We start from the raw sequence: 27,040 nt of genomic DNA, 5'->3' as shown, positions 1-27,040 counted from the left end.
CGAGTGAATCTACAGCCTGCCATCGGCGATCGTTCGCTGGCAGGCTGTAGATGCGTTTTTTTTAACCCCTAACAGGTCCTCTGGTGGTCCCTTTTGCTTGGATCGACCACCAGAGGACACAGGCAGCTCTGTAATAAGTAGCACCAAGCACCACACTACACTACACCCCCCCTTGGTCACTTATTAACCCCTGATCACCCCATATAGACTCCCTGATCACCCCCCTGTCATTGATCACCCCCCTGTAAGGCTCCATTCAGACGTCCGTATGTGTTTTGCGGATCCGATTTGTTGATCCGCAAAACACATACGGACGTCTGAATGGAGTCTTACAGGGGGGTGATCACCCCATATAGACTCCCCTGATCACCCCCCTGTAAGACTCCATTCAGACATTTTTATTTTTTTTTTGGCACAATTTATTATTTTTTTTATTTATTTTTTTCTTGCAAAGTCTCATATTCCACTAACTTGTGTCAAAAAATATAATCTCACATGAACTCACCATACCCCTCACGGAATCCAAATGCGTAAAAATTTTTAGACCTTTATATTCCAGACTTCTTCTCACGCTTTAGGGCCCCTAAAATGCCACGGCAGTATAAATACCTCACATGTGACCCCATTTCGGAAAGAAGACACCCCAAGGTATTCCGTGAGGAGCATATTGAGTCCATGAAAGATTTAAATTTTTGTCCCAAGTTAGCGGAAAGGGAGACTTTGAACTCGCCATGCCCCTCATTGAATACCTTGGGGTGTCTTCTTTCCAAACTGGGGTCACATGTGGGGTATTTATACTGCCCTGGCATTTTAGGGGCCCTAAAGCATGAGAAGAAGTCTGGGATCCAAATGTCTAAAAATGCCCTCCTAAACGGAATTTGGGCTCCTTAGCCCACATAGGCTGCAATAAAGTGTCACACATGTGGTATCGCCGTACTCAGGAGAAGTTGGGTAATGTGTTTTGGGGTGTCATTTTACATATACCCATGCTGGGTGAGATAAATATCTTGGTTAAATGCCAACTTTGTATAAAAAAATGGGAAAAGTTGTCTTTTGCCGAGATATTTCTCTCACCCAGCATGGGTATATGTAAAATGACACCACAAAACACATTGCCCTACTTCTTCTGAGTACGGCGATACCAGATGTGTGACACTTTTTTGCAGCCTAGGTGGGCAAATGGGCCCACATTCCAAAGAGCACCTTTCGGATTTCACAGGGCATTTTTTTTACAGATTTTGATTTCAAACTACTCCGCACACATTAGGGCCCCTAAAATGCCAGGGCAGTATAATTACCCCACAAGTGACCCCATTTTAAAAAGAAGACACCCCAAGGTATTCCGTGAGGGGCATGGTGAGTTCCTAGAATTTTAAATTTTTTGTCACAAGTTAGCGGAAAATGATGATTTATTTATTTATTTTTTTTCCTTACAAAGTTTCATATTCCACTAACTTGTGACAAAAAATACAAACTTCCATGAACTCACTATGCCCATCACAAAATACCTTGGGGTGTCTTCTTTCTAAAATGGGGTCACTTGTGGGGTAGTTATACTGCCCTGGCATTTTAGGGGCCCAAATGCGTGCGGAGTAGTTTGAAATCAAAATCTGTAAAAAATGGCCTGTGAAATCCGAAAGGTGCTCTTTGGAATGTGGGCCCATTTGCCCACCTAGGCTGCAAAAAAGTGTCACACATGTGGTATCGCCGTACTCGGGAGAAGTTGGGGAATGTGTTTTGTGGTGTCATTTTACATATACCCATGCTGGGTGAGATAAATATCTCGGCAAAAGACAACTTCACATTTTTTTTTATACAAAGTTGGCATTTGACCAAGATATTTATCTCACCCAACATATATGTAAAAATACACCCCAAAACACATTGCCCAACTTCTCCTGAGTACGGCGATACCACGTGTGTGACACTTTTTTTGCAGCCTAGGTGGGCAAAGGGGCCCACATTCCAAAGAGCACCTTTCGGATTTCACAGGCCATTTTTTACAGATTTTGATTTCAAACTACTTTGCACGCATTTGGGCCCCTAAAATGCCAGGGCAGTATAACTACCCCACAAGTGACCCCACAAGATGACACCCAAGGTATTTCTTGATGGGCATAGTGAGTTCATGGAAGTTGTTATTTTTTGTCACAAGTTAGTGGAATATGAGACTTTGTAAGAAAAAAAATAATTCATTTTCCGCTAACTTGTGACAAAAAATAAAAAGTTCTATGAACTCACTATGCCCATCAGCGAATACCTTAGGGTGTCTACTTTCCGAAATGGGGTTATTTGTTGGTTTTTTCTACTGTCTGGGCATTGTAGAACCTCAGGAAACATGACAGGTGCTCAGAAAGTCAGAGCTGCTTCAAAAAGCGGAAATTCACATTTTTGTACCATAGTTTGTAAACGCTATAACTTTTACCCAAACCATTATTTTTTTCCAAAACATTTTTTTTTAATCAAAGACATGTAGAACAATAAAGAATTAGAGAAAAATTTACATATAGATGTCGTTTTTTTTGTTTTGTTTTTTTAATTGCCACTGAAAGTGAAAAATGTCATTTTTTTTCAAAAATTCTGTTAAATTTCGATTAAATAACAAAAAAAGTAAAAATGTCAGCAGCAATAAAATACCACCAAATGAAAGCTCTATTAGTGAGATGAAAAGGAGGTAAAATTCATTTGGGTGGTAAGTTGCATGACCGAGCAATAAACGGTGAAAGTAGTGTAGTGCAGAATTGTAAAAAGTGGTCTGGTCATTAAGGGTGTTTTAAGCTAGGGGGGCTGAGGTGGTTAATACTGGTAACACAACCAGGACATTATTATTGCTGGGGACATGTAGATACTACGACATTGTAGGGAGCCTTACGGTGTAGTGATCAGTGGCAGTGTACTAAAACCCATTCAGACATATAATGGGGAGGGTGGAGGCCCAATCCAAATTTTGCCCTGGGGCCCATAGAACTCTAGTTACACCACTGTGTCCTTATACTATAGACAGTGATAATCAGGAATAATCTAGTAGTGATAGATGATCAGTTCTCTTTTCTCTCCTGTGTTCTCTCCTGTCCATACACTAAGAGCAGTGATAATCAGGATGATCTAGTGGTGATAGATAATCGGTTCTCACCCCTCCTGTGTTCTCTCCAGTCCTTTTACTATAAACAGTGATAAGCAGGGTGTTCTAGTGGTGATAGATAATCAGTCCTCACCTCTCCTGTCTTCTCCCCTGTCCCTTATACTAGATACAGTATCTTCATGCCTGCAGTCATCTCCAAACTGGTAGACAGCAATAAAGGGTTCGTTCAGGAATAAGTAACTTTTTACATGTGTCCGCAGCCTCTACTATGGGAAGAGTGATATGTACCTGCTACCCTTAGCTCCAGTTATGTGTGCCAGCTCCTGTGTGTCCATCTTACAGTAAATGTTGCTTGCTCCCTCGCCGGCCCAGGCATGGTCACCTGCTTTACTGCAGCCAGTGACTGGCTCTAGTGGTGATGTGTTTCTTGTGGACATGTAACCCCTGAATCCAGTCATTGGCTGCAGCAGAGCAGATGATTATGCCCATTCCGATCTGACTTTCTGAGCAGATGATTATGCCCATTCCAAGCCATGGACCGAAAGAACTTTGGCTTACCGGCTTCACAGCCCTGGGACGGCCAGCAAGGGCGACAGGTGCACAAACAATGTAATGTTATATACACACAATGTAATGTTAGGGGTGGAATATAAGGGCTTCTCTCCCTGCATTGCAAACTGCTTTGTTATTCCAACCAATCAGATTGGATTTATACAGGAGACCTGCAGATATTTGGGTCAGATAACTCCTGCTGTCCGGTCATTTTTGGTCGTCTTTTCAGGTCATATAAAACCTTCTACGTGACTTCTCCAACCGTCTGATGACTTCTACAATATTTCTTTCACAGCTTGTGGATCCAGGTGAAGATCTGAACAATATTAATCCTACAGAGACAGATGTGAGGAGTGATGAGCAGAGTACAGAGGACATTCCTACAGATAACTGCCCAGGTGAGTAGTGACCAGTAAGTAAAGCAGAGAAGACTCACAGATTCTACTCTTTCTACTCGTTACAGAAGACAGAACTTAAAAATGTCAGTTTTTTCAGCATTATTCACTGATTCAGCTTAAATTCTAATTAAATATGGATGGAAATGTGACAGCGTTATAGGTGATATACAGTATGTATATGATGTATATAGTCCATCCTCAGGAGAGGTAATTATTATCAGATCAGCAGCCTTGTTGGTCAGATGTATGGAGAGGACACAGTGCTCTGCGCCCTCTTAGGCCTCTTCCTGGCCATGCAATGTGATGTTCATCGGTCATATGGCCTAGGCACAGATTAGTCACATTCGAGTGTACAGCTACTATTCAACAGACGGCACTGTAAGCTGTGAGGAGCCTTTGTATTAACCGGAGCTCCGGTGAGCAGCCTCAGGCAGCTGATTGGTGGGGGTGCAGGGACCGGACCTCTGCTGATCTTATATTGGTGACCTATGTTGAGGAAAATCTTGGAGAACCCCTTTCAGCTCCCCTAGCTTAAACACCCTTAATGACCAGAGCACTTTTTACACTTCTGCACTACACTCCTTTCACCATTTATCGCTCGGTCATGCAACTTACCACCCAAATGAATTTTACCTCCTTTTCTTCTCACTAATAGAGCTTTCATTTGGTGGTATTTCATTGCTGCTGACATTTTTACTTTTTTTTGTTGTTAATCGAAATTTACAGAAATTTTTACAAAAAAAAAAGACATTTTTCACTTTCAGTTGTAAAATTTTTTTCTTTAAGAAAACGACATCTATATATAAATTTTTCGCAAAATTTATTGTTCTACATGTCTTTGATAAAAAAAATGTTTGGGTAAAAAAAATAATGGTTTGGGTAAAAGTTATAGCATTTACAAACTATGGTACAAAAATGTGAATTTCCGCTTTTTGAAGCAGCTCTGACTTTCTGAGCACCTGTCATGTTTCCTGAGGTTCTACAATACCCAGACAGTAGAAAAACCCCACAAATAACCCCAATTCGGAAAGTAGACACCCCAAGGTATTCGCTGATGGGCATAGTGAGTTCATGGAAGTTTTTATTTTTTGTCACAAGTTAGCGAAAAATTATGATTTATTATTATTATTATTTTTCCTTACAAAGTCTCTGTCACAACCAGACAGCTGAGAAGCTCTGACAGAGGCCTTTCAGAACCTCCTCCTTGAGTTTCTGTGTTGTGGTATTCAGCTCCTCCTCTCGTTAGCCTCTCTCAGCTGTCATGTGTTGGACTAATTGCTTCCTTTTAAAATTCCTCCCCAGAAGGCTTTTCTGGGCGGCTTATACTACTTCCTGGAGTGTGTGTGCATGCTGACCTTGTTCTCCTGTCTGCTACAAAGCTAAGTGTTGTACCTTTATCGTTTATTTTCTGTTTGCTGGATTCCAGGTGACCCTGACTCCCTCCGTATGTTGTGTAGGGAGCCGGTGGTCGTGTCCCCTCACTATTGTAGGGTGCTCAGGGCTTTATAGTCAAGGTTCGTGGATATGCAAACCTCCACCATTAGGATCTTTGCATACGCTGAGCAGCCAGGGAAAGTGCCAGGTCTCCTGCAGGGGTCTCCCTTGGTTCCTTAGCTTTTGGATCCAGCGAGTCATTTATACATGTTGCTTTGCCTTGTTTCCTGTACACCGTCCGTGACAGTCTCATATTCCACTAACTTGTGACAAAAAATGTAAACTTCCATGAACTCACTATGCCCATCTCGAAATACCTTGGAGTGTCTTTTTTTTCCAAAATGGGGTCACTTGTGGGGTAGTTATACTGCACTGGCATTTTAGGGGCCCTAATGTGTGAGAAGTAGTTTGAAATCACAATGTGTAAAAAATGGCCTGTGAAATCCGAAAGGTGCTCTTTGGAATGTGGGCCCCTTTGCCCACCTAGGCTGCAAAAAAGTGTCACACATGTGGTATCGCCGTACTCGGGAGAAGTTGGGCAATGTGTTTTGGGGTGTCTTTTTACATATACCCATGCTGGGTGAGAGAAATATCTCGGCAAAAGACAACTTTTCCCCTTTTTTTTTTTTTTTTTTTTATATACAAAGTTGGCATTTGACCAAAATATTTTCTCACCCAACATGGGTATATGTAAAATGACACCCCAAAACACATTGCCCTACTTCTCCTGAGTACGGCGATGCCACATGTGTGACACTTTTTTGCAGCCTAGATGCGCAAAGGGGCCCACATTCCTTTTAGGAGGGCATTTTTAGACATTTGGATCCCAGACTTCTTCTCACACTTTAGGGCCCCTAAAATGCCAGGGCAGTATAAATACCCCACAAGTGACCCCATTTTGGAAAGAAGACACCCCAAGGTATTCAATAAGGGGCATGGGGAGTTCATAGAATTTTATTTATTAATTTTTTGGGCACAAGCTAGCGGAAATTATAATTATTTTTTTTTAAATCTTTTTTTTTTTTTCCTCACAAAGTCTCCCTTTCCGCTAACAAAAATGTCAATCTTTCATGGACTCAATATGGCCCTCAGCGAATACCTTGGGGTGTGTGGGGTGTTTGTACTGCCCTGGCATTTGAGGGTCTCCGCAATCATTACATGTATGGCCAGCATTTGGAGTTTCTGCTATTCTCCTTATATTGAGCACTCAGGTAATGAGATTTTTTTTTTACGTTCAGCCTCTGGGCTGAAAGAAAAAATGAACGGCACAGATTTCTTCATTCGCATCGATCAATGTGGATGAAAAAATCTCTGCTCAAAAAAAAAAAGGAGGGGAAAGGCGTCTGGAGCTCCGTCCAACATCCATACCTACTTAGCTCGTATGCCCTGGCAAACCCGATTTCTCTATTCACATGGATGAATAATCATTGCCGGGATTTTTTTTGATTATTTTTTTTTTATATACAAAGTGTTTGCCAAAGCATATGAACACCGCCGCCCCCTCAGCTGATATGCCTCGGCAAACGTATCTTTTACTGCAGAGGAGAAATCTCGTCTTGCAGCGCCGCATACACCGACTTTTGTGTAAACTGACAGCAGCGCAATGCTTCTGTCAGAATGCACATCAGTGCTGCAGCTAGTCGATCGGTTGGTCCACCTGGAAGGTAAAAATAACAAAACAAAAAAGAAAAAACCAGGCCGCAAAGCAATAAATTAACTTTATAATAACATTTGAATGGAACATATAAACTTTATTAAACTTTTTGAACAGAACGTTAACTTTTTTGCCTACTGGTGATTTTTATTTTTATTTATTTTTATTATTTTTACCTTTTTATAGGACAAACCTCTCCTTCCCCATGGGACAATGTGCAAAGCGCAAATCGCCAAAAGATGTGGCGAAGTACATTATGCACTTTGTCCCAGGTGAAAGGAGAGGTTTGCAGCAGCTCTGTGTGAATGGGCCCTAATAGTCCTGTGTGCCTGTCCTGTGAGATGCAATCCCTATGCTAAGTGTACCTGTGTGTGGTACTTCCGGAAACACTCCCCAAAGCATAGGGCAGGGTGGTCAGGGCAGTCAGGACAAAAATAGCGGGTGTCACACCTTATTCCACTCCTGCTACAGACACAACATCTTTTTCGGGGTGACGGTTGGGTTGAGGTACCAGCAACGACATTGGGGAAATGTCGCTTGTGTAGACGGCTCACTACACTGGTGGATGGGGCCACGGAACCTCCTGGATACAGGAGGTTCTCGATGATCTCTTCCTGAAACTTGAGGAAGGATCCTGTTCTCCCAGTCTTACTGTAGAGAACAAAACTATTATATACAGCCAATTGAATTAAATATACAGACACCTTCTTATACCAGCGTCTGGTACGTCGGGAAACTAAATAAGGAGCCAACATCTGGTCTTTGAAGTCCACCCCTCCCATAAGCGAATTACAGTCGTGGACACAGAGGGGCTTTTCAATGACACTGGTATTGTCGTGTCTGCGTGAATGGAGGAGAGCATGTAAACGTCACGCTTGTCTCTCCATTTCACCGCAAGCAGTTCATCGTTACACAAGGCAGCTCTCTCCCCCCTTGCAAGACGGGTGGTAACGAGCCGTTGGGGGAAGCCCCGGCGACTAGGTTGCGCGGTGCCACAGCAGCCAATCTGTTCTAGGAACAAATGCCTGAAGAGGGGCACACTTGTGTAGAAATTGTCCACATAAAGATGGTACCCCTTGCTAAATAAGGTTGACCCTAAGTTCCAGACTGTCTTCCCACTGCTCCCCAGGTAGTCAGGGCAACCGACCGGCTCCAGGGTCTGATCTTTACCCTCATAGATCCGAAATTTGTGGGTATAGCCTGTGGCCCTTTCACAGAGCTTATACAATTTGACCCCATACCGGGCGCTCTTGCTTGGGATGTATTGTTTGAAGCCAAGGTGCCCGGTAAAATGTATAAGGGACTCGTCTACTCAGATGTTTTGCTCAGGGGTATACAAATCTGCAAGTTTTGTTGTTGAAGTGGTCTATGAGGGGCCGAATTTTGTGGAGCCGGTCAAAAGTTGGGTGGCCTCTGGGACGGTAGGTGGTGTTGTCGCTAAAGTGCAGGAAACGCAGGATGGTCTCAAATCGTGCCCTGGACATGGCAGCAGAGAAGATGGGCATGTGATGAATTGGGTTCGTGGACCAATATGACCGCAATTCATGCTTTTTGGTTAGACCCATGTTGAGGAGAAGGTCCAGAATTTTTTTTAATTCGGAAACTTTGACGGGTCTCCACTAGAAAGGTTGGGCATAATAGCTTCCCGGTTTGGCAGCCATAAATTGAGTGGCATACCGATTTTGTTTCTGCCACGACTATGTCCAAGAGCTCCACAGTTCAGAACAGCTCAAAAAATCCCAGTGCCGAACCGATCTGAGCTGTCTCAACCCGAACTCCAGACTGGGTGGTGAAAGGGGGAACTAATGGTGCGGCTGAAGTTGGGGACTGCCAATCAGGGTTTGCCAGCACCTCAGGGACTCTAGGGGGTCTACGGGCCTGTCTGTGCGGTGGCTGCGACGGGGTAACTATTGCACGTGCCACCGCAGCTTCAACTGCTCCTTCTGGTGCTCGCCACTTCACCATGTTGTACGGCAGTGCTGGTACTAGGTCCAGGGTGGGCTGCGCTGCTGGTGTATGCCTCACCACGTAATCCGACAGCGCCAGCCCCACTCTGCTCCCCTTGAAGCGGATCCTGCGCAACCTGTGGTGTAGCAACACGGGGCCGGGTACGCCTGGTGGTATCAGGGACCTCAACCTCCTCGTCCGAACTTTGTGTCAGACTACCACTGTTTTCTACAGGTTCATATTCTGACCCGCTGGATTCGTCAGATGAGGGTTCCCATTCCTCATCCGACTGGGTCATAAGCCTGTAGGCTTCTTCAGAAGAATACCCCTTGTGTGACATTTGGACTACTAAATTTAGGGGGTGTTCCCTGAGACTATCCAAGAAAAAAAGCAAGCCTGTCTTACAAATGGGAGGCTAGCGAAGTACCGGAGGCCGCTGCGATTGATAAAAAATATCAAAACTGATTATTTATTTTGATCGCCGCAGTGATCAAAAATTTTTTTTATTTTTTGTCACTGCAGCGGGGCGGGTGTGGGTGAACGCACGTGTGGGCGACCGATCAGGCCTGATCGGGCAAACACTGCGTTTTATGGTGGAGGGCGAACTAAGGTGACACTAATACTAATATTAACCGCTGGCGTGAGTACACCCCTAAGTGAGAATGGCCAAATTGTGCCCAAAGTGTCAATATTTTGTGTGGCCACAATTATTTTCCAGCAGGGCCTTAACGCTCTTGGGCATGAAGTTCACTAGCGCTTCACAGGTTGCCACTTGAATCCTCTTCCACTTCTCCATGACGATATACGTCTATTTTGAAAAGACAACCTCTGGATATGGAGATGAGCATGTGCACTCAGCTTCTTTGGTCGACCATGGCGAGGCCTGTTCTGAGTGCAACCTGTCTACTTAAACCAGTGTATGGTCTTGGCCAACGTCCTGCAGCTCAGTTTCAAGGTGTTGGCAATCATTTTATAGCCTAGGCCATCTTTAACTAGAGCAAGAATTTCTGTTTTTTCAGATCCTCAGAGGTTTCTTTGCCATGAAGTGCCATGTTGAACTTCCTGTGACCAGAATGAGCTAGTGTGAGAGTGGAACCGGTCGTCTTAAAAAGCTGTATGGTCTTGGCCACCATGCTTGAGCTTGCAATTGCTGATTATCTGGTACCCTACACTAGGGGCTTATCCACGTCCTCCTCAATGGACATACTCCTATCCCAAACAAAAACAGAGCAGATTGTTGCTTCCGCTTCTTCTACCTCCTTTTTGGTGTGCAAAATTATTTATTTTGATCGCCGCAGTGATCAAAAATTTTTTTTATTTTTTGTCACTGCAGCGGGGCGGGCGTGGGTGAACGCACGTGTGGGCGACCGATCAGGCCTGATCGGGCAAACACTGCGTTTTATGGTGGAGGGCGAACTAAGGTGACACTAATACTATTATAGATCTGACTGTGATCAGTTTTGATCACTTACAGATACTATAACAGTACAAATGCTGATTAGCGATACGCTAATCGGTGACTGCGGTGCGGTGGGCTGGGCGCTAAACTATTGCTAACTACCTAACCAAGGGGCCTAAACTATCCTAAAATCTATCAGTCAATACCAGTGGGAAAAAAAAGTGACAGTTTACACTGATCACTTTTTTCCCTTTCACTAGGTGATTGACAGGGGCGATCAAGGGGTTAATTGGGGTGATGGGGGGCTAAGTGTGCTGTTTGGTGTACTCACTGTGATATCTGCTCCTCTGCTGGAACCAACCGACCAAAAGAACCAGCAGAGGAGCAGAGAAGCTATTTAACACCGTATATTTATAAATATAAGGTGTTAAATGTCTTGTGATTTTTTTTATTTTTTATTTTTTTTTTAAATCATCAGCCTGCCAGCGATGATCATTGGCTGGCAGGCTGATGATGTAACCCCCCTCTAACTTTTGCCGACCCGCGATGCGCATGCGCGGGCCGGCTGTGAGCGTCATCTCGCGTCTCGAAAGATGACGCATATATGCGTGACTCTGCCTCAGACAGCCGCCTCCGGACCGCGATCCTGCGTTAGGTGGTCCGGAGGCGGTTAATGATGAAAAACATGCAAAACATGAGCCACGTGCATAAATACATTTACTTACACGCCTTGGCATCCTACCAATGAGGTTACTAATGATTGTCTGAGGAATGTTCTGCCATGCTAAATGCATTTGGGCAAGCAAATCATCAAGATCTGCTGCTAGTACCTACAGTATCTCACGAAAGTCAGTCCACCCCTCACACTTTTGTAAATATTTTATTCTATCTTTTCATGGGACAACCCTGAAGACCTGACACTTTAAGACAATGTAGAGTAGTCAGTGTACAGCTTGTATAACGGTGTAAATTTGGCATGCCCTCAAAATAACTCAACACACAGCCACTAATGTCTAAACCGCTGGCGTGAGTACACCCCTAAGTGAGAATGGCCAAATTGTGCCCAAAGTGTCAATATTTTGTGTGGCCACAATTATTTTCCAGCAGGGCCTTAACGCTCTTGGGCATGAAGTTCACTAGCGCTTCACAGGTTGCCACTTGAATCCTCTTCCACTTCTCCATGACGATATACGTCTATTTTGAAAAGACAACCTCTGGATATGGAGATGAGCATGTGCACTCAGCTTCTTTGGTCGACCATGGCGAGGCCTGTTCTGAGTGCAACCTGTCTACTTAAACCAGTGTATGGTCTTGGCCAACGTCCTGCAGCTCAGTTTCAAGGTGTTGGCAATCATTTTATAGCCTAGGCCATCTTTAACTAGAGCAAGAATTTCTGTTTTTTCAGATCCTCAGAGGTTTCTTTGCCATGAAGTGCCATGTTGAACTTCCTGTGACCAGAATGAGCTAGTGTGAGAGTGGAACCGGTCGTCTTAAAAAGCTGTATGGTCTTGGCCACCATGCTTGAGCTTGCAATTGCTGATTATCTGGTACCCTACACTAGGGGCTTATCCACGTCCTCCTCAATGGACATACTCCTATCCCAAACAAAAACAGAGCAGATTGTTGCTTCCGCTTCTTCTACCTCCTTTTTGGTGTGCAAACTAAAACTATTGCCATGTTGTCCTAAAGCTGATTAGCTTGGGCGAGAGAAGCTACATAGATCAGTTGGTAATCTGAAAGTTTCCTGCTGGATTTCTCTCCTCCATCTACAACTGGACAACGCAGTTGGTGACAATGGCAGGAACATTGTGGCTGCAATTCATTTGGTGGAAATAGCACATGTTCCCTGCATGGCACACATCATAAATTTATGGTGCATCAATTTTATTAAAAAACATGGCTTGCAAAAGGTGTTGGTCATATCCAGGGGACTGTCCAGCCATTCTTATGTGGCTAAAAAGGCCCTTTTGAACGTGAAGTGACATCTCCAACCTGGCTGAGTCAGAAACCTCCCGACCTCTCTGGTGGTGCTACCCCTACAATAAGTCTCAGAAGCCACAGCAGCAGCAGCCAATTTAGTTTTCTTAATGTGATGGAAGTTTTTTAAGTGCTGTGCCAACCTGATGCATATCAGCAAAAGCACATAGCCTGTCCCCTGACTCCATGGACTTCTGGAGGGATATTCGAACAGTGGGTGGAACTGGCCCAGTTTGATATGTGTACTGGCTTGTCCAGCCTCCAGTGCAGGGTATTCAGTGTGGCAGGTGGCATTATCACACTCCTCCAGCTGATGCCAAGGAGTAGATCTGCCAGAGAGTCATACACAGATTATCAGGCCAATGGGAGCAGGTTCGATTCTGGTCAAATTTATTTGTTCCCTCTTCTGACTGATTCTTCAGAATTACACCTGAAATGAATTTCAAGAAATTGGTTCCTCTCAAGTGATATACTTTTCATAATCTTTGTATACAGTCATGTGAAAAAATTAGGACACCCTTTGAAAGCATGTGGTTTTTTGTAACATTTTTAATAAAAGGTTATTTCATCTCCGTTTCAACAATACAGAGAGATTAAAGTAATCCGACTAAACAAAGAAAACTGAAGAAAAGTCTTTTCAAGATCTTCTGTAAATGTCATTCTACAAAAATGCCTATTCTAACTGAGGAAAAAGATAGGACACCCTTGCCCCTAATAGCGAGTGTTACCTCCTTTGGCTGAAATAACTGCAGTGAGACGGTTCTTGTAGCCATCTACCAGTCTTCGACATCGGTCTGAGGAAATTTTACCCCACTCCTCAATGCAGAACTTTTTCAGCTGTGAGATGTTTGAGGGGTTTCTTGCACGTACAGCCCTTTTCAAGTCACCCCACAGCATCTCAATGGGATTCAAATCTGGACTTTGACTTGGCCATTCCAGGACTCTCCATTTCTTCTTTTTCAGCCAATCTTTGGTTGATTTACTAGTATGTTTTGGGTCATTGTCATGTTGCATGGTCCAGTTCCGCTTCAGCTTTAATTTTCTAACTGATGGTCTCACATGTTCTTCAAGCACCTTCTGATACACAGTAGAATTCATCGTGGATTCTATGATGGTGAGCTGACCAGGTCCTGCTGCAGCAAAGCAGCCCCAAACCATGACACTTCCACCTCCATGCTTCACAGTTGGTATGAGGTTCTTTTCTTGGAATGCTGTGTTTGGTTTACGCCAAACATGTCCTCTGCTGTTGTGTCCAAATAATTCAATTTTGGACTCATCTGTCCAAAGAACATTATTCCAGAAGTCCTGGTCTTTGTCAACTTTATCTCTGGCAAATGTCAGTCTGGCCTCGATGTTTCTCTTTGAAAGCAAAGGTTTCCTCCTTGCACACCTCCCATGCAAGTTAAACTTGTACAGTCTCTTTCTGATTGTAGAGGCATGTACTTCTACATCAACAGTAGCCAGAGCCTGCTGTAGTTCTCGAGATGACACTTTAGGGTTTTTGGAGACCTCTTTTAGCATCTTGCGGTCTGCTCTTGGGGTGAACTTGCTGGGGCGACCAGTCCTGGGCATGTTGGCAGTTGTTTTGAAAGCCCTCCACTTGTAGACTATCTTCCGGACAGTGGAATGGCTGATTTCAAAATCTTTTGAGATCTTTTTAAATCCCTTCCCAGACTCATAGGCTGCTACAATATTTTTTCTGAAGTCCTCTGACAGCTCTTTTGCTCTCACCATGGTGCTCACTCTCACTTCAACAGTCAGGAGCACACCAAACTAAATGTCTGAGGTTTAAATAGGGCAAGCCTCATTCAACATGCAGAGTAACGATCTACTAATTATGTGCACCTGGTGTGATATACCTGTGTGAGATCTGAGTCAATTTAAGAGGGAATACATGTGAGGGTGTCCTATCTTTTTCCTCAGTTAGAATAGGCATTTTTGTAGAATGACATTTACAGAAGATCTTGAAAAGACTTTTCTTCAGTTTTCTTTGTTTAGTTGGATTACTTTAATCTCTCTGTATTGTTGAAACGGAGATGAAATAACCTTTAATTAAAAATGTTACAAAAAACCACATGCTTTCAAAGGGTGTCCTAATTTTTTCACATGACTGTATATGAATCACAAGCACTTAAAACAGTTGTCTGATCTGAGACATTTGGGTCTTATAGGTGCAGGACCAACCGCTGGGATCCGCACCTTTATCGAGAACCGAGCGGGCCAAAGTGGTGGCTGGAGGGTCATGCGTGGTGTGGAGTGAATAGGAGCACACCACGCATGTCCCGCGACTGTTCCCATTTACTTCTATGGGCCTGACTGAAATTGCCAAGCAAGGGCTCGGCTATTTTTGTCGGCTCCATACAAATGAAAGGAGGGCGGCTGCTCAAGCACAGTGCATTCTCCACCACTTTCGGGGCTCCGTTTACCAGACAATAGTTGCATATCCTAGCAAAATGCCCACATTGAGACAACCCCTTTAATATAAATGCATGAAAAAAGGAAGATGTCATGGTGTGGGCCGTGCAGTTTGTGTACTCGACAGTGACAGGCCTGAGATTTGGAGAGACCGCAGTGTGCACAGTGTCCTAGCTGCAGTGGTGATGTTCGGGTCACAGGATTATTCTTTGGCGCTATATGTAGTTGTGTAATCGGTAAAGGCGGCAGGATAAGGCTACATTCACACAACAGTGAAAAATGGCACACAGCTGTTTTTAGTATGAATTGAACTCAATGGAGCTATTCACATGGCCATTTTTTTTAAGGCGAGTGAATAGTGTTTGTGAAAAATTTGTGGCGGTTTTCACTGCCAGATGGCCCCCATGTAAATCAATGGGACTATTTTTAATGGTCATTTAGCATTTAGACAGGAGTGCATCCATGTGATGGCTGTTTAAAATGGGTACACTAGTGTAAAATGGCCTTTTAGGGGTTAAAATAAAAATGAATTGCCTTATCCGCTTGCACACACAAGGCAGTCTCTCTTGGTGATGAAGGACCTGTGCTACCAACGTGATGACATCACCATGCTCTCCCAGCATTATTGCTTAGGAGCGCATGGTGACATCATCCCATTCAGAATGTAGGTCCTTTAGCACCAAATGAAGCACGACTGTCTCTGCGCGTGCAAGTGGTTGTGTGGTGTAATTCCCCCCCCCCCCCCCCCCATAAAAACAAAACCCTGCACATTATTAACCTTATTAATTATTACTGATGGGGAGCACCCTTGGGAACATTATATCTAACTGGGGCCACTATGGGGGACATTATGTATACTACAGGGATTGGAAATTTAATTTAAAAAAAAACTAATAAATATAATCTAATTCGTCCGCAAATAATGGCCGTTGAAAATGGATGCAAAACGTCCAGACGACCAAGAAAGAGATGTAAAAATGGTTGGTAAATGGCCATGAAAAACTGAATGTGGCTTTTTTTTTTTCGCTGTTGTGTGAATGTAGCCTTAAGAGCTCATACAAAAAAGTCTCACCACTGAACACTAGATATTTCCTACCTCCCTGTGAATAAAGACCCCAAGATATCCTGACCCAGATGACTAACTCTGCATATTATCAATAGAAATTATATCTCAAGGAAAATAACATGTTGAGCAGCTCCCCAATGGTCAGTGACAGTTTCCTGTGCTTCCTACTGGCCATTCTACTCTCCTCTCTTCCTCCGAATCCAGCTGCTATATCTGTCATCCATTTTAGCCCAGGTCTCATTCTGCGGCCTGCACTCTGCCCAGCAGCAGCTGTGATACAGTGATGTCATTGTACCTGCTGGGCTTAGAGGGAGAGCGCACAGACCTGAGATAATCCCCGGCCTGTGCACTCTCCTCAGCTCAGCAGGAGAGATGACATCATCATGTCTGCTGCTGGGAAGTGCATGATGTGCTCGGTATTACTTTTATTAATTTTATTCATAGTATAGGAGCTTCACTGATGTAAAGAGGACACTAAGGGACAACACTACTGCAGGAGGTGCACTAAGGGGCAAAACTACTGCAGGGGGACACAAAGGGGACATAACTACTGTGTGGACATTCTACTCAGTGGGGCACGTAGGGAGCATCAGTACTGTGAAGAGGGCACTAAGGAGGAATTTCACTGTAAAAGGGACACTGAGGGGAGATAACTATTGTGTGGGGCACTAAGAGGGCATTCAGCGCCTCTTGTGTAGCGCTAGGAAATGTTTTATTTATAAATGACTGGGTGGGGGTTGCATGCAAGTTGCTCAAGGTGGGGGCCAACCATTTCTAGCTATGCCCCTTGGTCTACTATTAGATTGTGATCTGTTTGGACACCACTGTTTTAGTCAATTCATACTTGAACTTTTTTATATCGAAATGTTAAAAAATTTCAATATAATTTTATGGTATATTATTCATCAATAATAAAATGTGTTTTATTCTTGGCAGATGACTGTACCAGGAACTCAGAGAAACATCTGGTATCTTCAGATTTTGAAGTAGATGATTGTGGTATCACCCGAGATACATTTGAAGAGCATGCCAATATGCAAGATATACCCTCATCCAATCACAGTCACAATGCATCATTTGATTCTTTTAAACACGGCCGATCTTCTGATTCATCACAGACTGTAACACAGAATAAAAGTCATAGAAGAGGTGCTAAACATCAAACAGCTCATGTAAGAAGGAAGCCATTTTCATGTTCAGAATGTGGAAAATGTTTTAATACAAAATCAGATCTTGTTAAACATCAGAGAACTCACACAGGGGAGAAGCCATATTCATGTTCAGAATGTGGGAAATGTTTCAAGAATAAATCAGATCTTGTTACACATCAGAGAAATCACACAGGGGAGAAGCCATTTTCATGTTCAGAATGTGGGAAATGTTTTAAGAATAAATCAGATCTTGTTACACATCAGAGAAATCACACAGGGGAGAAGCCATTTTCATGTTCAGAATGTGGAAAATGTTTTAAGACAAAATCAGAGCTTGTTAAACATCAGAGAACTCACACAGGGGAGAAGCCAATTTCATGTTCAGAATGTGAAAAATGTTTTAAGACAAAATCAGAGCTTGTTAAACATCAGAGAACTCACACAGGGGTGAAGCCATATTCATGTTCAGAATGTGGGAAATGTTTTAATCATAAACCAAATCTTGTTATACATCAGAGAAATCACACAGGGGAGAAGCCATTTTCATGTTCAGAATGTGGGAAATGTTTTAAGAATAAAACAGATCTTGTTACACATCAGAGAAATCACACAGGGGAGAAGCCATTTTCATGTTCAGAATGTGGGAAATGTTTTAAGACAAAACCAGAGCTTGTTTATCATCAGAGAACTCACACAGGGGAGAAGCCTTTTTCATGTTTAGAATGTGGGAAATGTTTTATGAATAAATCAAATCTTGTTAGCCATCAAAGAAGTCACACAGGGGAGAAGCCATTTTCATGTTCAGAATGTGGGAAATGTTTTAAGAATAAATCAGATCTTGTTACACATCAGAGAAATCACACAGGGGAGAAGCCATTTTCATGTTCAGAATGTGTGAAATGTTTTAAGACAAAATCAGATCTTGTTAATCATCAGAGAACTCACACAGGGGAGAAGCCATTTTTATGTTTAGAATGTGGGAAATGTTTTAGGAATAGACCAAATCTTGTTATACATCAGAGAAATCACACAGGGGAGAAGCCATTTTCATGTTCAGAATGTGAGAAATGTTTTAAGACAAAATCATATCTTGTTAAACATCAGAGAATTCACACAGGGGAGAAGTCATATTCATGTTCAGAATGTGGGTAATGTTTAACCGCCTCCGGACCGCCTAACGCAGGATCGCGGTCCGGAGGCGGCAGTCTCAGGCAGAGTCACGCATATACGCGTCATCTCGCGAGACGACGCTTACAGCCAGCCCGCACATGCGCATCGCGGGCCGGCAAAAGTTTGAGGGGGGGGGGGGTTACATCATCCGCCTGACAGCCAATGATCATCGCTGGCAGGCTGATGATTTTCTTAAAAATTAATCACAAGCCAGTTAACACTTTATATTTATAAATATAAGGTGTTAAATGGCTTCTCTGCTCCTCTGCTGGTCCTTTTCGTCGGTTGGTCTCAGCAGAGGAGCACAGTTCACAGTGAGTACACCAAACATCACACTTAGCCCCCAGATCACCCCAATTAACCCCTTGATCGCCCCTGTGAAAGGGAAAAAGTGATCAGTGTAAACTGTCACTTTTATTTTTTTTACACTGGTATTGACTGATAGGTTTTAGGATAGTTTAGGCCCCTTGGTTAGGTAGTTAGCAATAGTTTAGCGCCCAGCCCACCGCACCGCAGTCATTGATTCGCTGATTAGCGTATCGCTAATCAGCATTTGTACTGTTATAGTATCTGTAAGTGATCAAAACTGATCACAGTCAGATCTATAATAGTATTAATGTCACCTTAGCTCGCCCTCCACCCAAAACACAGTGTTTGCCCAATCGGGCCTGATCGGTCGCCCACACGTGCGTTCACCCACGCCCGCCCCGCCGCAGTGACATATTTTTTTTTTTTTTGATCACTGCACAATCACTTTCCAAGCGCTGCGGCAATAAAAAAAAATCAGTTTTGATATTTTTTATCAATCGCAGCGGCCTCCGGTACTTCGCTAGCCTCCCATTTGTAAGACAGGCTTGCTTTTTTTCTTGGGTAGTCTCAGGGAACACCCCCTAAATTTAGTAGTCCAAATGTCAAACAAGGGGTATTCTTCTGAAGAGGCCTACAGGCTTATGACCCAGTCAGATAAGGAATGGGAACCCTCATCTGACGAATCCAGCGGGTCAGAATATGAACTTGTAGAAGGCAGTGGCAGTCTGACCCAAAGTTCGGACGAGGAGGTTGAGGTCCCTGATACCAACAGGTGTACCCGGCCCTGTGTACCCGGCGCTGTCGGATTACGTGGTGAGGTATACACCAGCAACGCAGCCCACCCTGGACCTAGTACCAGCACTGCCGTACAACATGGTGAAGTGGTGAGCACCAGAAGGGCAGTTGAAGCTGGTACTGTGGCACGTGCAATAGTTACCCCGTCGCAGCCACCGCACAGACAGGCCCGTAGACCCCCTAGAATCTGTGAGGTGCTGGCAAATCCTGATTGGCAGTCCCCAACTTCAGCCGCACCATTAGTTCCCCCTTTCACCGCCCAGTCTGGAGTTTGGGTTGAGACAGCTCAGATCGGTTCGGCACTGGGATTTTTTGAGCTGTTCTTGACTGCGGAGCTCTTGGACATAGTCGTGGCAGAAACAAATCGGTATGCCACACAATTTATATCCGCCAAACCGGGAAGCTATTATGCCCAGCCTTTCCGGTGGAAACCAGTCCAAGTTTCCGAAATTAAAACTTTTCTGGGCCTTCTCCTCAACATGGGTCTAACCAAAAAGCATGAATTGCGGTCATATTGGTCCACGAACCCAATTCATCACATGCCCATGTTCTCTGCTGCTATGTCCAGGACACGATTTGAGGCCATCCTGCGTTTCCTGCACTTTAGCGACAACACCACCTACCGTCCCAGAGGCCACCCAGCTTTTGACCGGCTCCACAAAATTCGGCCCCTCATAGACCACTTCAACAACAAAACTTGCAGATTTGTATACCCCAGAGCAAAACATCTGCGTAGACGAGTCCCTGATACATTTTACCGGGCGCCTTGGCGTCAAACAATACATCCCAAGCAAGCGCGCCCGGTATGGGGTCAAATTGTATAAGCGCTGTGAAAGGGCCACAGGCTATACCCACAAATTTCGGATCTATGAGGGAAAAGATCAGACCCTGGAGCCGGTCGGTTGCCCTGACTACCTGGGGAGCAGTGGGAAGACAGTCTGGGACTTGGTGTCACCCTTATTTGGCAAGGGGTACCATCTTTATGTGGACAATTTCTACACAAGTGTGGCCCTCTTCAGGCATTTGTTACTAGAACAGATTTGCTGCTGTGGCACCGCGCAAACTAGTCACGTGGGCTTCCCCCAACGGCTCATTACCACCCGTCTTGCAAGGGGGGAGAGGGCTGCCTTGTGTAACGAAGAACTGCTAGCGGTGAAATGGAGAGACAGGCGTGACGTTTACATGCTCTCCTCCATTCACGCAGACACGACAATACAAATTGAGCGAGCAACCCGTGTCATTGAAAAGCCCCTCTCAGTCCACGACTATAACCTTCACATGGGAGGGGTGGACTTCAATGACCAGATGTTGTCTCCGTATTTAGTTTCCCGACGCACCAGACGCTGGTATAAGAAGGTGTCTGTATATTTGATTCAATTGGCTCTGTATAATAGTTTTGTTCTCTACAGTAAGGCTGGGAGAACTGGATCCTTCCTCAAATTTCAGGAAGAGATCATCGAGAACCTCCTGTATCCAGGAGGTTCCGTGACCCCATCCACCAGTTTAGTTAGCCGTCTACATGAGCGACATTTCCCCAATGTCGTTGCCGGTACCTCAACCCAACAGTCACCCCGAAAAATAATTTTTTATTTTTTGTAGCAAGTTAGTGGAATATGAGACTTTGTAATAAAAAATTAAATAAAGAAAATCATCATTTTCTGCTAACTTGTGACCAAAAAAAAAAATTCTAGGAACTCACCATGCCCCTCACGGAATACCTTGGGGTGTCTTCTTTCCAAAATGGGGTCACCTGTGGGGTAGTTATACTGCCCTGGCATTTTAGGGGTCCATATGCGTGAGAAGTACTTTGCAATCAAAATCTGTAAAAAATGCCCTGTGAAATCCGAAAGGTGCTCTTTGGAATGTGGGCCCCTTTGCCCACCTAGGCGGCAAAAAAGTGTCACACATGTGGTATCGCCGTACTCAGGAGAAGTTGGGGAATGTGTTTTGGGGTGTCATTTTACATATACCCATGCTGCGTGAGAGAAATATCTTGGTCGAGTGCCAACTTTGTATAAAAAAAATGGGAAAAGTTGTCTTTTGCCAAGATATTTATCTCACCCAGCATGGGTATATGTAAAATGTTGACATGTGTGACACTTTTTTGCCGCCTAGGTGGGCAAATGATTCTCTATTATGGATTTGGACACGCCTAAATTTAGAACGCCTAAATTGGCCACTTTATCTGATAAAAACATGAAGGTCTATGACTACAGCAGACAGTTTGTCTCGTCATATCTGTTTCTTTTATACTGAAACGGAATTTTCACTACTGTTACTGTTATTATCTGGTAAAAGGATATGTAAAGAAATATAGTTTTCCCTGTAAATTCTCTGACTACTTAATAGGAGCAATTGTAAAATGTTTAATACTTTACAATTAAAGATCTGAAGCACGAGTCCATATTTTGAATGTTTTTTCTTCGAAATGGGAATTTATTGCGATAAATTTCTTAATATCGTTATCGTGGGAATATTTTTGATATCGTCCAACCCTGGTGTGGAATGGAGGCATTTATGGGCAGTACTCAATAAAATGGGATTTGGACCCATCTTCACAGGTTTGGTTCAGCTTTTGTCCTCCTCCCCGGTTGCTAGAATCAGAGTTAACGAGTTACCCAGTAGCTTTTGTCTGGACAGAGGAACCAGGCAGGGGTGCCCGTTATCCCCGCTGCTATTCGCGGTTGCAATAGAACCTTTGGCGGCCATTTTAAGAGGCTCCAATACAGTTCAGGGATTCAAACATGGGGGTCTGGAAGAGAAGGTAGCTCTTTGCGCAGATGACCTTTTATTATTTGTGGATAAAATAACGGAATGTCTGCCCCCAGTAATGAGTATCATTGACAGGTTTGGGGTTTTCTCAGGGTTCTCCATCAATTGGTCCAAATCTGCATTGCTCCCATTGACTCCCCGCGGGGCTCCGGTCAGTTTAGCCAGAATACCAATTATAAATGTAAATATTTAGGAATATGGGTCATAAGGGATGTCAAAACATATATCGGTCTCAATTTAATACAGTCATTACACAACACAGCCCTGCCCAACTACTCACACATCACACACATACAGCTCAGCTATACAGCTATTACACAATACAGCCCTGCCCAACTACTTACACATCACACACATACAGCTCAACTATACAGCCATTACACAATACAGCCCTGCCCAACTACTTACACATCATACATATACAGCTCAGCTACACAGCCATTACACAATACAGCCCTGCCCAACTACTTACACATCACACACATACAGCTCAGCTATACAGCCATTACACAATACAGCCCTGCCCTACTACTTACACATCACACACATGCAGCTGAGCTATACAGCTATTACACAATACAGCCCTGCCCAACTACTTACACATCACACACATACAGCTCAGCTATACAGCCATTACACAATACAGCCCTGCCCAACTACTTACACATCATACATATACAGCTCAGCTACACAGCCATTACACAATACAGCCCTGCCCAACTACTTACACATCACACACATACAGCTCAGCTATACAGCCATTACACAATACAGCCCTGCCCAACTACTTACACATCACACACATGCAGCTGAGCTATACAGCCATTACACAATACAGCCCTACCCAACTACTTACACATCTCACACATACAGCTCAGCTATACAGCACTGCCCAACTACTTACACATCACACACATACAGCTCAGCTATACAGCCATTACACAATACAGCCCTGAACAACTACTCACACATCACACACATACAGCTCAGCTATACAGCCATTACACAATACAGCCCTGCCCAACTACTTACACATCACACACATACAGCTCAGCTATACAGCCATTACACAATATAGCCCAGCTACTTACACATCACACACATACAGCTCAGCTATACAGCCATTACACAATACAGCCCTGCCCTACTACTTACACATCACACACATACAGCTCAGCTATACAGCCATTACACAATACAGCCCTGCCCAACTACTTACACATCACACACATACAGCTCAGCTATACAGCCATTACACAATGAAGCCCAGCTACTTACACATCACACACATACAGCTCAACTATACAGCCATTACACAATACAGCCCTGCCCAACTACTTACACATCATACATATACAGCTCAGCTACACAGCCATTACACAATACAGCCCTGCCCAACTACTTACACATCACACACATACAGCTCAGCTATACAGCCATTACACAATACAGCCCAGCTACTTACACATCACACACCGCTCAGCTATACAGCCATTACACAATACAGCCCTGCTAACTACTCGCACATCACACACACACAGCTCAGCTATACAGCCATTACACAATACAGCCCTGCCCAGCTACTTACACATCACACACAGCTCAGCTATACAGCCATTACACAATACAGCCCTGCCCAACTACTTACACATCACACACATACAGCTCAGCTACACAGCCATTACACAATACAGCTCTGCCAAGCTACTTACATATCACACACATACAGCTCAGCTACACAGCCTATACACAATACAGCCCAACTACTTACACATCACACACATACAGCTCAGCTATACAGCCATTACACAATACTGCCCTGCCCAGCTACTTGCACATCACACACATACAGCTCAGCTATACAGTCATTACACAATACAGCCCTGCCCAACTACTTACACATCACACACATACAGCTCAGCTATACAGCCATTACACAATACAGCCCTGCCCAGCTACTTAATCACACACATACAGCTCAGATATACAGCCATTACACAATACAGCCCTCCCCAACTACTTGCACATCACACACATACAGCTCAGCTATACAGCCATTACACAATACAGCCCTGCCCAACTACTTACAAATCACACACATACAGCTCAGCTACACAGCCATTACACAATACAGCCCTGCCCAACTACTTACACATCACACACATACAGCTCAGCTATACAGCCATTACACAATACAGCCCTGCCCAGCTACTTACACATCACACACATACAGCTCAGCTACACAGCTATTACACAATACAGCCCTGCCCAGCTACTTATACATAACACACATACAGCTCAGCTATACATCCATTACACAATACAGCCCTGCCCAACTACTTACACATCACACACATACAGCTCAGCTATACAGCCATTACACAATACAGGCCAGCTACTTACACATCACACACATACAGCTCAGCTATACAGCCATTACACAATACAGCCCTGCCCAGCTACTCACACATCACACACATACAGCTCTGCTATACAGCCATTACACAATACAGCCCTGCTCAACTACTTACACATCACACACATACAGCTCAGCTATACAGCCATTACACATTACAGCCCTGCCCAACTACTTACACATCACACACATACAGCTCAGCTATACAGCCATTACACAATACAGCCCTGCCCTACTACTTACACATCACACACATACAGCTCAGCTATACAGCCATTACACAATACAGCCCTGCCCAACTACTTACACATCACACACATACAGCTCAGCTATACAGCCATTACACAATACAGCCCAGCTACTTACACATCACACACATACAGCTCAGATATACAGCCATTACACAATACAGCCCTGCCCAACTACTTACACATCACACACATACAGCTCAGCTACACAGCTACTACACAATACAGCCCTGTCCAACTACTTACACATCACACACACACAGCTCAGCTATAAAGCCATTACACAATACAGCCCTGCCCAACTACTTACACATGACACACATACAGCCCAGCTCTACAGCCATTACACAATACAGACCTGCCCAACTACTTACACATCACACACATACAGCTCAGCTACACAGCCATTACACAATACAGCCCTGCCCAACTACTTATACATCACACACATACAGCTCAGCTATACAGCCATTACGCAATACGGCCCTGCCCAACTATTTACACATCACACACATACAGCTCAGCTATACAGCCATTACGCAATACAGCCCTGCCCACCTACTTACACATCACACACATACAGCTTAGCTATACAGCCATTACACAATACAGCCCTGCCCTACTACTTACATATCACACACATACAGCTCAGCTATACAGCCATTACACAATACAGCCCAGCTACTTACACATCACACCCATACAGCTCAGCTATACAGCCATTACACAATACAGCCCAGCTACTTACACATCACACACATACAGCTAAGCTATACAGCCATTACAAAATACAGCCCTGCCCAGCTACTTACACATCACACACATACAGCTCGGATATACATCCATTACACAATACAGCCCTGCCCAACTACTTACACATCACACACATACAGCACAGCTATACAGCCATTACACAATACAGCCCTGCCCAACTACTTACACATCACACACATACAGCTCAGCTACACAGCCATTACACAATACAGCCCAGCTACTTACACATCACACACATACAGCTCAGCTATACAACCATTACACAATACAGCCCTGCCCAACTACTTACACATCACACACATACAGCTCAGCTATACAGCCATTACACAATACAGCTCTGCCCAACTACTTACACATCACACACATACAGCTCAGCTATACAGCCATTACACAATACAGCCCTGCCCAACTACTTACACATCACACACATACAGCTCATCTATACAGCCATTACACAATACAGCCCTGCCCAACTACCTACACATCACACACATACAGCTCAGCTATACCGCCATTACACAATACAGCCCTGCTCAACTACTTACACATCACACACAGCTCAGCTATACAGCCATTACACAATACAGCCCTGCTCAACTACTTACACATCACACACAGCTCAGCTATACAGCCATTACAAAATACAGCCCTGCCCAGCTACTTACACATCACACACATACAGCTCGGATTTACATCCATTACACAATACAGCCCTGCCCAACTACTTACACATCACACACATACAGCTCAGCTATACAGCCATTACACAATACAGCCCAGCCCTACTACTTACACATCACATACATACAGCTCAGCTACACAGCCATTACACAATACAGCCCTGCCCAACTACTTACACATCACACACATACAGCCCAGCTATACAGCCATTACACAATACAGCCCTGCCCAACTACTTACACATCACACACATACAGCTCAGCTATACAGCCATTACACAATACAGCCCTGCCCAGCTACTTACACATCACACACATACAGCACAGCTACACAGCCATTACACAATACAGCCCTGCCCAGCTACTTACACATCACACACATACAGCTCAGCTATACAGCCATTACACAATACAGCCCTGCCCAACTACTTACACATCACACACATACAGCTCAGCTATACAGCCATTACACAATACAGCCCTGCCCAGCTACTTACACATCACACACATACAGCACAGCTACACAGCCATTACACAATACAGCCCTGCCCAACTACTTACCCATCACACACATACAGCTCAGCTACATACACTGGAATTATAAACTGCACAACAGAGCAGATAAACCTGGACATGTGATTTCCATGACTCCGCCCACACATGATCACATGGTCAGGACATCGTCATAGGTCCTTTACTTCTTACTGCAGCACAGCCTGGAGCCTAACTCCTCCCACACATGATCACATGGTCATGACATCATCACAGGTCCTTTACTTCCTCTTGCAGTGCAGCCTAGGG

General features: G+C 44.1%; 1 pseudogene; it reads left to right on the top strand.

Annotated features, from left to right (window-relative positions):
• The window catches only part of LOC122939846, a 213,905-nt pseudogene that overhangs the window by 151,878 nt on the left and 34,987 nt on the right, over positions 1 to 27,040 (top strand).

This window comes from Bufo gargarizans, chromosome 6 (genome assembly GCF_014858855.1).
Source record: "Bufo gargarizans isolate SCDJY-AF-19 chromosome 6, ASM1485885v1, whole genome shotgun sequence".
NCBI lineage: Eukaryota > Metazoa > Chordata > Amphibia > Anura > Bufonidae > Bufo > Bufo gargarizans.
Note: the sequence above shows the minus strand (reverse complement) of the source record. Positions and strands in the feature narration are given on the sequence as shown.